The following is a 12,080-nucleotide window of genomic DNA, read 5'->3' on the forward strand; positions in this document are numbered from 1 at the left end:
CCTTCTTGGCCAACTTCTTTCCCTATAGAATCATCATGCTATTCTCTCTAGACCCACTTCCCTGCTCAGTGCATCTGTAGCCCAGGGGCCCTTTACATCCTGACACATCACTGTGAGACATTCAGCAGTGACAAGTTTACAAACCACAATAGTCACATCATACGCATTGCAATGACGTCAAGAAAAGTGGCTTTGGGGGTCTGAGAAATTTGCCAATAGATTTTAGTTCTGTAAAGTAATTTTTGTTTGGTCCTAGGGACGGAACCCAGAGCCTCACACATGCTAGTTGAGTCCTGCACTACTGAGCTGCACCTCATCCCTGCAAGATAATTCTCATGAGAGACCATGTGCGGCAGCTCGGTCCATAGCCACCCTGCTGAGAATACATAGCCAGGTCCAGCTACTCAGAGGAGTCTGAAATCCCTGGTCTATGCTGGCAAACAAACCCAAGAAGGCAGTTAAAAGGAAAGTACAAGTGTTTATTAAGCAGCTTTAATTGAGGGGGATCAACAGAAAGTGGTCCCCTCAAAGAATAAAGAATAAAAGTTTTCTACTTGGATGTATCTGATGACTGAATAAATAAAACTTTGGCTGGGTACCTATTTTATTCCCAGTGTTGGGTGTCTAGTCTCCTTCTAGGAGAAAAAAAATCTAAAAAATGTTCACAGTGAAATAACTCAGTGACAAAAATGGAAAGCAAGTTGCAGGTTAATAAGCATACTATAATTGATCCTCCTTGCTTTACCCATGACCAGATTCAGTCATGCTCAAAAACAACAAAGAATGGTTCAGGAATCAACTACATTTAGACCACAAAACTTTGGGATCCACGGGAACATTATCAAACAGGTTTATCTATTTCTAGTCCCTCTAGACAAATATGTCTCAAATTTCCAACATTTCTCATTTACAGCTTATTGTGGCTTATATCTGGATAACCCCACAAAGCCTTATGTGCTCACTGGTGTGGCTTTTCAAAAATAGCTGGACTTAGTGTGTGTGATATTGGGATTAAAGGTGCATGATCACTAAATTAGTCTATATGGTTCAGCACAGTTCTGGGTGTGGATAATAGGAAGGCCCACCCTGGATGTGGGTAGCACCAACCAATAGGCTGACAGCTTGAATGAAATAAAAGGGAAAGGGAAGCTCTATGATGGCTGCTTCCTGCCTTACTGCCGTCAACTGTTTCTTCTCTGCAATGCCCCATTGCCCCCCTACCTTGAAGCCAACTGACCTCTACAGACTGAGCTGAAATAGACCTTTCCTCCTTGTGAATGTCAAGTATTTTTTTCAAACAAAGAGAAAGTAACTAAGACACAACTTTTTTTTTTGTCTTTTTGTTTGTTTGTTTGTTTTTATCGGTACCAGGGATTGAATAAGACACGACCTTTAAACATGATTTTTTTTTTTTTTTTTTTGGTACTGAGGATTGAACTCATGACCTTGCGACTGAACTAAATCCCCAGCCCATAAACATGGTCTTTGAAAAAAGGATGTTCTTCAGTGCTAGGATCAAACTAGGGCCTTGTGCATGCTAGGCAAGTATTGTCCCACTGAGCTATACCCTCCACATCCTATACTGTTCTTGAAGAGTGGCACTCTAATTATACTAATTATAAAAGTGTACTCATGGCTCCTTTGAATATCTGCTCTGGTTACAGGTCCAGCCTGCTATGGTTGCATAAGTGATCCCCAAAGACCCTTGGGTTACAAGGTTGTTCCCCGCTTGTGGCAACATGCAGAGATGATCAGAACCTTTAAGAGGTGGCCCTATGGCTGGAAGATAGGTTATGGGGTCACCCTCCAAGGAGATAGGGAAGCTGTATCTTTCCTCTTCCTCTTTCTTTGCTTCTCAGCTGCTGTGAGGTGAACAGCTCTGCCCGACACACTCACCACCATAGCTCTTTGCCGCTTGCCAGTCCAAAATGCACAAGAGCCAGGCAACCACAGACCAAAGCCACAAGCCAAAATCAATGCTTTCCTCCTTCTAAGCTGATCCTCTCAGGCATTGTTACAGCAACAGAAGGCTGACTAAGCTGCAGCCCCATGCTAGATGATATCTTTAGTTACAATAAAGAATGAATTTTCTTTCTCCAAAATAAAAGAGAAAGGCAGATAAACTAAAAACTAGTTAAAACTAGAAAGTTTTACCTCAATGGTCGCATGTAGCAGGCCCTGAATTTGATCCCTAGGAGACACAACACATACATACTCACATGGGCACACACATGTGCCCCTAGTTTTGTCTAGATCCAAAATAGGGGAGAAAGGGAGAAAGGAATGTAATTTCTGAAGTGCCCTCCGAACAAATCAGGTGTTCACAGCCTTTGGCCCATGGACAACTGGTCTAAAAAGCCAGCTCCTGAGTGCTGTGGAATAAAAAGGAACAAAGTCCCAACTATCAAGAAGACTGAATTCTAAATGACCACTGTGCCCCTCCCTGACACCTGGCAGCACACACGCTGGAGTGCACACTCAGGGGAACAATCCACTCCCCAAGCAAGGGCTGCACTGTGACTGCCAAAGGTGCCTGGGAGCTCCAGGCAGCCCCTCCTCTGTGTGCTCTCCGCAGGCCCTGGTGGGATGCTCGGAGGAGGTCACTATGGCAACTGAAAAGCTTTTCAAAAGCTACACCTGACCCAGAGCACTAAGCCGGAACTGGGGCTTCAGCAAGGAAGCTGAACTGGGCAGCCAGAACTTTTAGTCTCCCAGGTGACTCAAAAAGACACTGAGGTTTGGGACCCCTGGTGACCCAGGCCCAGCTCATTAGCCTACCATGCGTCACTGACCCATAACCTCTGTAGATATGAATGGACAATGCATCTTCTACTGCAGCAGATTGATTCACATTGCTGATCAGTTCAAACAGCACTTTCAGGGACACACAGGCTTTCAAAACACTGTTAGAAGTACTAAAGCCTTCGGCTGGGTACAGTGCCACGTACTTATCCTCCCAGTGCTCAGGAGACCAAGGCAGGAAGGCTGAGAGTTCAAGGCCAGCCTGAGCTACATGGTGAGAGCCTATCTCAAAATAAAATAATTTTTAAATATAAAAATAGAAAAGAGGAGGGAAGATAAGAAAGAGTTAACTGAGGTTTACCTTTTTATTTACTTGGTACCTGGGATTGAACTAAGGACCTTGTGCTTGCCGGGCAGATGCTGTGCCACTGAGCTATATCCCTGGCCCTGTTTTTTTTCTTTTCTTTTTTTTTTTCTTTTGAGACAGGGTCTCACTATGTAGTTCATGTTGGCCTTGAACTCACTTTGTAGCCCAAGCTGGCCTCTAATTCTTTTTTTTTTTTTTTTTGTCTTTTTCCTTTTTATCGGTACCAGGGATCAAACTCAGGACTGCCTACTTTTTTTTTTTTTTTTTTTCTTCTGTTCAGCCATTTCATATAGGAGGAGGGCACTGAAAAGCCCTCCCTCTTCAGATCATGGCAACTTTCATCTATCCCATAAGCATAGCCACTAAAAGGACTGCCTACTTCTAAGGCAGGCGCTTATGCCACTGAGCTAAAGCTCCAGCCCCTGGCCTCTAACTCTTGATGATCCTCCTGCCTCAGCCTCTCAGAGCCAGGATTACAAGCACGCACCACCACACCCAGTTTTATTTTATTTTTTTAAATGTCAGATTTATTAGGATTTCTGTCTTGAAATCTTTTTGTAAAAGATAAAATAGCTTTTATTTATTTTATCCTTTTTATTTTAATGTACTACCAGTAGATATTAATAAAGAAAATATAAAAAACACTTCTATGAAAAAATAATACAAAATAATCAGAGAATAACAATGATTGATATGCTGTGGACCATGATATTAACAGAATTGCCAAAATGTTACTCAGAGTATACATCATAAACAACAAAATTATTTCCCCCTATAAAGAAACAAATAAAAGGACAAAACCCTTTTCAGTAAGCAATAAAAACTAGTATTATAAATGCAATTAACATTCATCTTAAAATATTTTCTGAAACCACAGAATAGATAATTTGGGAGCTCTTTGAACTTCTCCCTGCTTCCTATTTATCTCTCTTTCATTTTTTTCTCTATTTACACATACATTAAAATTCCATCTTACCCAGAAAGAATAGCCATTATCAAAAAATCAAATAATAATAAATGCTGGCAAGGGTGTGGAGAAAAAGGAACCACTGTACACTGTTGGTAGGAATGTAAACTGATGTAACCACTATGGAAATCAGCAGAAATTCTCTCCAAAAAATTAAAAATAAAATTCCATCCAACCCAGTTATTGCCCTTTAAATATTTTCCCAAAAAAGTTAAAGTGAACACTGTTCAAGAATACATGCATATAAAAAAGAAAATAGCATGTATGTCCATCAACAGATGAACAGATAAGGAAAATGTGGCATGTATATACAACGGAGCACTACTCTGCCATAAAGAAGGTTAAATGAAGCATCTGTAGGCAAATCTGTAGGGATGCAATTTAAGATCTTAATGTTAAGGGAAATAAGTCATATGCACAAGATTAAACATCACATAGCTTCTCTTCTATGAGAAACTAAAAAAATGTAAAAATATAACTATATATACTTTTTTATTTTTTAAAAGCTGGTGGCCTAAAAATTTACTGCCCATAGCAAGCTAATGTGTTTTTATCACTTTTCATTTGTGCTTCTATGGCATTTTCATGTACCCTCTAACCATACTACATAGAGACCTAAGCCTAGCCTCCAAAAAATTTCTTTAAATTTCTTGGAAAATATTCTCCTTCTGGATCTATGGCTGTAGGGCTAAATAAGCAAATTTAGTACTTATCACTATTAAATTGGGAGGCTGAAGCAGGAGGTTCACTGTGAAGTGGAGGCCAGTGCTGGCTACCTACTGAGTTCAAGGCCAGTCTGAACTATGTCGAGAGACCGTATCTCACGAATCAAACTAAACGAAGATTGCAATTATGTTTACCACGCTGAAACATGCAAATGTTCCAGGGAACTTATTCTGGGCTGAAATAATGTAATTGTCTGTTGTTTCCCTCAGCGCACTCAAGTCTCAGGATGATCCGGACAAAGCAGGCTCCCCAGTGACTCTGTTTCAGCTCTTCAGTGCCCCTTCTGCAGGATGATGGACTGGGCAGGTCAGCAGGAGGGGTACGCATGGCACAAGCGCGCGACCACGGGTAACTTCGCGAGATGAAAGGGAGGCCCCAGACCTTTTTCTTGTTCTTGTAACACGTTTGTTTCCTCCTTCTCCTTCCCTAAGTGTTTAAGTAAATCACAGAGACAAGCTACAGGCTGGAAACAGTGTGTCAGCTTCCTGAGGAGCGTTAATTGTCACCACAGAAAGTAAAACAGTGCTGAGAGGCAGGATTCAAGGTCAACGCCAACCCTGGCAGTGGGCATCCAAAGAGTGCTGTCAGTCTGTCGTCTGTTCCCAGGTACTGTCCACACACCAACTTCACCAGCACTATGGGAAACTGAGGCAGGAGGCTGGAAATTTAGTGACTCAACAAGACTCTTGTCTCACAAATAAAAAAGCTTGAGATGTTGATCTGTGTAAAGGCCCTGTGTTCAATTCCTGGTACCTCATGAATGGAAGAAAGAGAAAAAAGGAGGAAGGGAGAAAGGGAAGGAAAGAAGAAGGAGGAAAGGGGAGAGAAGAGAAAGAAAGGAAAAAAAATGGAAGAGGCTAGAGGGTCAGCAGTAGAGCCCTTGCCTATCTGGCCAGAGTCGGCGGGTCCTAGCACCACAAAAACAAAATTACACAAAGAAACAGAAACCCTTGGGAAGAGACCTTAGCTGGGGTCCGGGAAGCAGACGGTGTGAGCTTCAACTTCCAAGGCGAGAAGGTACTAGCAGATATGTTCGACCAACATCATTTTTCTTGAGGAGCATTTTAGCAGTCAGAAAGCACAAAATGGAAGAGGAAAGGGGGGTGGAATTCAGTGTGCATTGTGTCTCTGTCCTAACAGCACCCAGAGGTCCTTGCTCCGAGCCCCAGGCAGAGCTGCAATCAGGCTTTTAAATCCATGAGAAGTGCTGGCCACCCGGCCTTTATGGAATCATGTTGCTTTAAAACGCACGTTAAATGGCTCCCACACCCTTTTATATAAAATCCCCAAATTTAAAAAAAAGAGTAATTTCTTCTTAAGGAAACCAAGACCACTTCCTCCTCAGAGAATAAGCCAATGGGGCTGGGAAGCCGTTGCAAGTAGCCCATTCGGGCTATAAAGAAAAACAATGGTTTTGTTAATATGGAGAAATATACCACAGCCTTTAAAGGTTCATTATAGAAAGCTGTTAACCAGTGTTCTAATCAGATACAAGCTCGTTTATGGGACAGAGTTAGGAAGAGTTTTTGCCCGGGTGACTTGTAACAAAATGCAATAAGCAGATGTTATGCGTCCTGAAATTAACTGCTGGGTTTTTATTAGTTGTTAGAGGCTGAGATGCTCTGAAAATCCTGCCTGGAATTGCAGCCCAGTTGTAAACAGAGCGATCATATCACTATGCCCAGGCAGGCTGTGCTCCATAGGAAGCAGTTTTTAAAAATAGTCATCTCCCCAAATATAAAAAAGGGATGACCCCCACCGTGGAATCGAGACTCTCAAAGCTAGCCCTGGGGTGTTCTATTCCCTCAGGGGCCCTGCAGGTCTTGCCCACTCTGGAAATCCCAGGGCACTGCGGGGAGGGCAACCCATTTTGGTGGTGGCCGACCCATCTTGGTGGTAAGCCCTACTAGTGGTCTGTGTCCTACAGGTAGCAAAGGCCAGGGCGGCATGATAAGAGCCAGATGGCAGGGGAAACACCTGTGGATAAGGAAGACGGAGGGAACCACCTGATCACCCCACAGCTCTGAGCTGTGACTGTGCCCGAAGTACCTACCCCTTTCCCAGCGTTCGAGCCTGTCCCCATCTGGGAGTGGACTCCCGCGATGAGCAGGAGCTGCTCGCTACTTTGCCAGACCTGATCTTTCCAGCAGCTTCCATCCAGTGCTGCACCATTCAGAGAGGAATGCTTGGCCCTGTCCAGCAGTCGGATGCTTTTCCAGGCTCACCCCGAACGCGCATGTCTACAAGCAGACACAGCCCTGACAGAGGCCAGACAACTGGCCTAGCGCCCTCTGACTCCTGCTTTCTGCTCCCTCTGAGGACTGATGCCTGGCCCCTGCCTCCAAGTGCAATCCTAGCCGCCCCTTCCCACCTCCAGATGCTCCTGGCTGCTCTGATTCTGAGCTGCCACCCAGGAGCGCCCTCAGAGCTAGGCAGAATGGAGTCAAGCCCAAGGTAATGCCAGCTCGCCAGAAGCCTGGAGCCCCTCGCCCACTCCGGGTTGAAGGACAGAGCACAGAGTGCACCGTGCCAGCCAGGACCCCAGGGTGCCAGGGTGCTGTGCCTCAGGCCTGTTGCTCTGGAGGGAGAAAAAGCTGTTAAGTGCTGCTCCAGGGACTGTTCACCTGTCTCATCCTCCCCACAGCTCTCTCCAGTCCCAACACCATCCCACCCTTCACGGTGCTCTGTACCCTACCCACCCTTCCCCTCCTCCCCCTCCCTCAGGGTTGGGAGGATGAAAACTGCCTGCCTTGCAAGGAAAACAGTGTTTCCCAGCCACCTTTAATCAGCTCTAGAAGGGCCCAGAAAGAGCTGTTGTTCTTTCCGAAAGGCTTGGGTTATCCCTCTGCACATTTCCACATTTCCTGGGGCTATTACTCCTTCCCTGTTTTTTTTCCCCCTTCCTCTAACAACTAAATGAATTTCCAGCTACATATTAACACTCGTACAAATCCATATCACCATTTATGAAGTTCGCTTTCTGCCCCCAGGAAACACCTGAAAAGAAAACAAAAAATGTATTGCAGTAACTAAAATTGGAACAATAACTATTGTAGTTACTGATCAGCTCCCCCCACCCAACACACACACCCAGCCTGCAGGGCGGGGCGGGCAGGGGGAGCCAGCACCAGCCAGCTCATCAGCATACAAAAAGCAGGCAGCCCTGCAGAGGTCCCAAGGATTTAGCAGGAAGACAATGTAGTTCCCAGAAGCACAGAGAAGGATTTCTCTGTCCAGTACATGAAGTCTACTCAAGGAAATATTTTAACTTGAATGTTTAATTATGAAAGCATAGGCTATCTAAATTCTGGATACTCTATGCTCTAAAAGATCGAACGATTTATCTGATATCCTCATAAAGATTCTTTTTGTTTTCACTGCTTTTGTGGTGTTTTCGATTAGTTTTGGTCTTTTTTATTTTGTGTTTAACAGACTTTTTAAACAGTAATTTTAGGTTCACAGTAAAATCGGGGGAAGGTACAGAGTCCTTAAACAATTGTACTGCCCTCCAATTGTACATACAACAACCTCCGATCTTCCACATCTGGCCTCACAGTGGTACGTTTGTTAGGGAACCACAGGGACACATCATTATCTCCCAAGGTCCCAGAGTTTCCATTAGCTTTCGTTCCTGCTCCTCCGTGGGCTGTGACAAATGTATGATACCATGACAGGCAGTTTTACTACACCACAAATCTTGTCTTCTGTCTATTCTTCCCTTCCAACTCCCCAGCCATAACATTTCGGAGTAAAATTTTGCCTTTCTCGTTTTTCTCCCTCCCTATCAGCCTGTTAATTCTCAGTGTCCCCAGATGTGCCTCAGTGTCTGAGCCCCCCTCTCAATTTCCAACCCCTTCGGCTTAGCCTGATTCATGGGAATGTGTCAGTGGCTAGGAGCCCTCAAAATGTATCTGAAGTGTTCCCATTTCCGACAAGGGTACTGGTTGACAGCCCTTCCCATAACACGTATCTCTTAAATAAATGGACTCTCAGAAAGAATCCAAAACAGGCCACCACCCTCCAGACACACTACCTCAAGGACAGGTACTGCGTTTCCTCCTTTTCCTCTCCTGTGTTTCAGAGTGTAGCAATCACTTCACAGTCCCAACATTTGTTCTCTCAAAATGGTTCTCTTGACAGAGAAGCCTCTGCCAGAGTGGGTGCGGGTGGGCGAGTGGGCAGAGGGCTTGTGATTTAGAGCTTGCACATGTATTAGTTAGAACCTTCGAGGGAGACAGACTTTTAGTTTACATTTTGCCGATGCCTAGTTCCTGTCTACCAAAGGCTGATCTCATCTTTGTGTTTACAATAGCGGATCTTGTGGGAGGAAAAAAATCCTTTCCACCTTTTTAGGATATCCAATAAACCTCCCAACACTATCAAAGAGGGAAGTGTAAAATAACTTTTCATAACAAAACAAACCATCTGATAACACAAGAAAAGGATTAGTGAAAGACTTGCTGAAATTCCAACTGCCTGGCCTCAAAGCCGCAGTCCCCCATCTTTGCAGAGATAGAGATTACAGTTGTCAAGGAAACAGGAGAGAAAGAGAGGGAGAAAGAGAGAAAGAGAAACTCCGTGTCCTTTGGTTCTCCTCATACTCACAAAGCAAGCTGGGAGGTAAACAGAGCTAGACAAGATTATAGTAGATATATAATTTACTTAGTCAAATTGCTTTTAATTCATAGTCTTGCCTCAATGTACATTTTTTCCCCCTCTGAATGTTAGGTCTTGCACCTAATTGTCCAAATGTCTGACAAATAACAGAGCTTTAAAATTCATTGTCTATGATTAAATTCAAATGCAGGACAGATGGCTTAGTCTGAGTATGTGTCAGACAGGCAAAGCACTTAAGGTTTGCAACAGGCAAGACCAGGAATTAACTGTGAAGTTTTTGCATTTATTGATACATTCATGTGTACCATGAATATGGCTGTAAAACATATTTAAGTGTTCGCGCTTTATTCAAAATATTCTCACACAAAGAAACTGTTCTGCTTTTGCCAAACCAGATGTCCTCATCTCAACCCCATTAACATAAAATCCATTTTCTTCATGTTGTATGAATTGTGTGCATTTCATTCACTTACTCGGGATCGCAACAGCACTTTCCAGAACCCTTGCTTCCCAGAACACACAACTTGAACCCCATTTCATTTGGGTGACCCTTTTCATTAAAATATTTAATTATTTTATTGGACAAACATTTGTCTGTGGGAATAAACAAAGATGAACCAAACGAGAACAAGCAAAGCTATTTATTCAGAGCTTGCTATATAGCAGGGGAGTTGGCCACTGCTCCTCAGCTGTTGGCAGAGACTCAAAGGAAGACTGAAGTGGAAAAGTTTTGTTGTGGGCCACAGGAAAGGCTTTGAGTAGCTGGGAGACTGGCAGTGTGGAGACGCGACAGGTGCACCTCGAGCAGTGGGCCATCCTGTGTGACCGTGCGGAAGGACGTACTTGGTTCTCTCTGGTTGGTCCTAAGTTGGAAGCCAGAAGGCAAATTAAGAAAGCTGTCAGTTACAGTCAAATCCTGGCTATCTGGTTTTTGCTTTTAATACTAGGAGTTGAATGCAGGATCTTTGGACTGAGCCACATCCTCAGTGCTTTTTTAATTTCTGAGGCAGGGTCTTGTAAGTCGCAAAGTTAGGAATGTAGGGTAGGCTCAAACTGGGATTCTTCTGCCTTGAGGCTAACTTTTTTGCCTGCTGGAAATAGTGGCCTAACTTCCTATAAATCTGACTTATAGACAGGAGGCTGGCTTTCTGGGCTGACATTTAGATAATAGGCTGGTTTCTGCAGACTGTGAGTCATAGTTCTTTTCTTATATGTGATCCAGCAAAGATCCTTACATATAGTCAATCACCCAATCAATAAATACTTTACAGATAGAAAGTACAGAGCCAGTGTACTCCCAAAATAAAAGACCTAATAAAAAACTGGAAATGAATAGAAACTTCTCAGAAGAAGTACAGTGGCTAATAAATTTATGCAAAATGTTCCACATTTCTGGTAATTTGAAAAATGCAAATTAAAACAACACTTGAGATTCTGTCTCACTCTAGAAAAAATGGCTGTCGGCTGCGACAGCCCCAGGGCGGGAACTACCAGCCTCCTGAGATCCCCGCCATGTTGGAACTTAGGACTAGGAAACCAAGCAACCAGCTCCCCTCCCTGGGAAGCTGGCTGTGGTGTGGCAGGCTGTGGCCGACCCAGGAAGAGAACCACCAGCGATTTCTGAGATCCCCGCCATGTTGGAACTTAGGGCGCTGAGAAACCAAGCAATCAGCTTGCTACTGATTAGCACCGTGGTAGTTATACCCAATGGAGTATACCACTCAGCAATATGGTTGAATGATGGAAGAGTCATTTGCAGGAAAATGGATGAACCTCAAGACCAAAGTGTTAAATGAAACAAATCGGATACACAGGCTTAAATACCACATGGTTTCTGTAGTATGAAAAAACTCAAAAATATAAAAAAGGGCAAAACAAAGGATAGAGAATAAGAAATAGGGAGATAGCTCTTTTGCAGAAGAGATGGGGACCAAGAGATGGAGGGAAGGATAAGTCAGGAAAAGGGGGACAGAACAGAATTAAGATGTGTTAGGTGCGTGTGCCAACTTTCTGTGACATGGAATCATGATGTGCTGGAAACATACCAATAAAAATAAAAATTTTTTAAAATCACTTTAGGGAGCCAAGAGAGGGAAAAGTTAAGATGTGTTCTGCCTACGTACCAACTCTCCACAAGGAATATAATCATTATATACTGCAAACATGTACTAATAAAAAATAAATAAAACCAATCACTTTAAAGAGGGTGTCTTGAGCTAGGCCGTGGCTCAGTGGTAGAGCACTTGCCTTGCATGCATAAGGCTCTGGGTTCAATTTTCAGCACCACCAAAAAAAAAAAAAAAAAAAAAAAAAAGAGGATGTCTTTCTGGGATCTTTGAGACTGATGTCTCATATGGTGATAAAATAAACAGTAGTAGAGATGTTAAAAAAAGTGTCAGTGCACAGTTCAATAATCATGTATGACTTGAGCCTCCATTTATTTATTTATTTATTTGGTATAGGGGATCAAACTCATGACCTCATGCTTGTCAGGCAGGCACTTCTGCCACTAAGCTAAACCCCCAACAGAGCTATATTTACATTGTAGACAAACTTCTCTTTGGAAAGCAGTTGTCAAAGAGCAGTTTGAATCTGTGTGGATTCCTCCCATTTTTTCCAGCAGTCCTCATGCATAGGCAGGTGCCCCAGTTGCCAGACACT

At 43.5% G+C, this 12,080-nt stretch overlaps 1 non-coding gene across 1 annotated transcript; it reads right to left on the bottom strand.

Annotated features, from left to right (window-relative positions):
• Nucleotides 1–3,375: 3,375 nt before the first annotated feature.
• Nucleotides 3,376–3,519, bottom strand: LOC111758290 (small nucleolar RNA SNORA29). The gene has a single exon (XR_002792488.1). It is a non-coding gene; the product is annotated as a small nucleolar RNA SNORA29 (small nucleolar RNA).
• Between the last annotated feature and the right edge of the window lie 8,561 nt (nt 3,520–12,080).

This window comes from Cavia porcellus, unplaced genomic scaffold, assembly GCF_034190915.1.
Source record: "Cavia porcellus strain 051 isolate PalLab524CR breed Dunkin Hartley unplaced genomic scaffold, mCavPor4.1 scaffold_11, whole genome shotgun sequence".
Taxonomy (NCBI): Eukaryota; Metazoa; Chordata; class Mammalia; order Rodentia; family Caviidae; genus Cavia; species Cavia porcellus.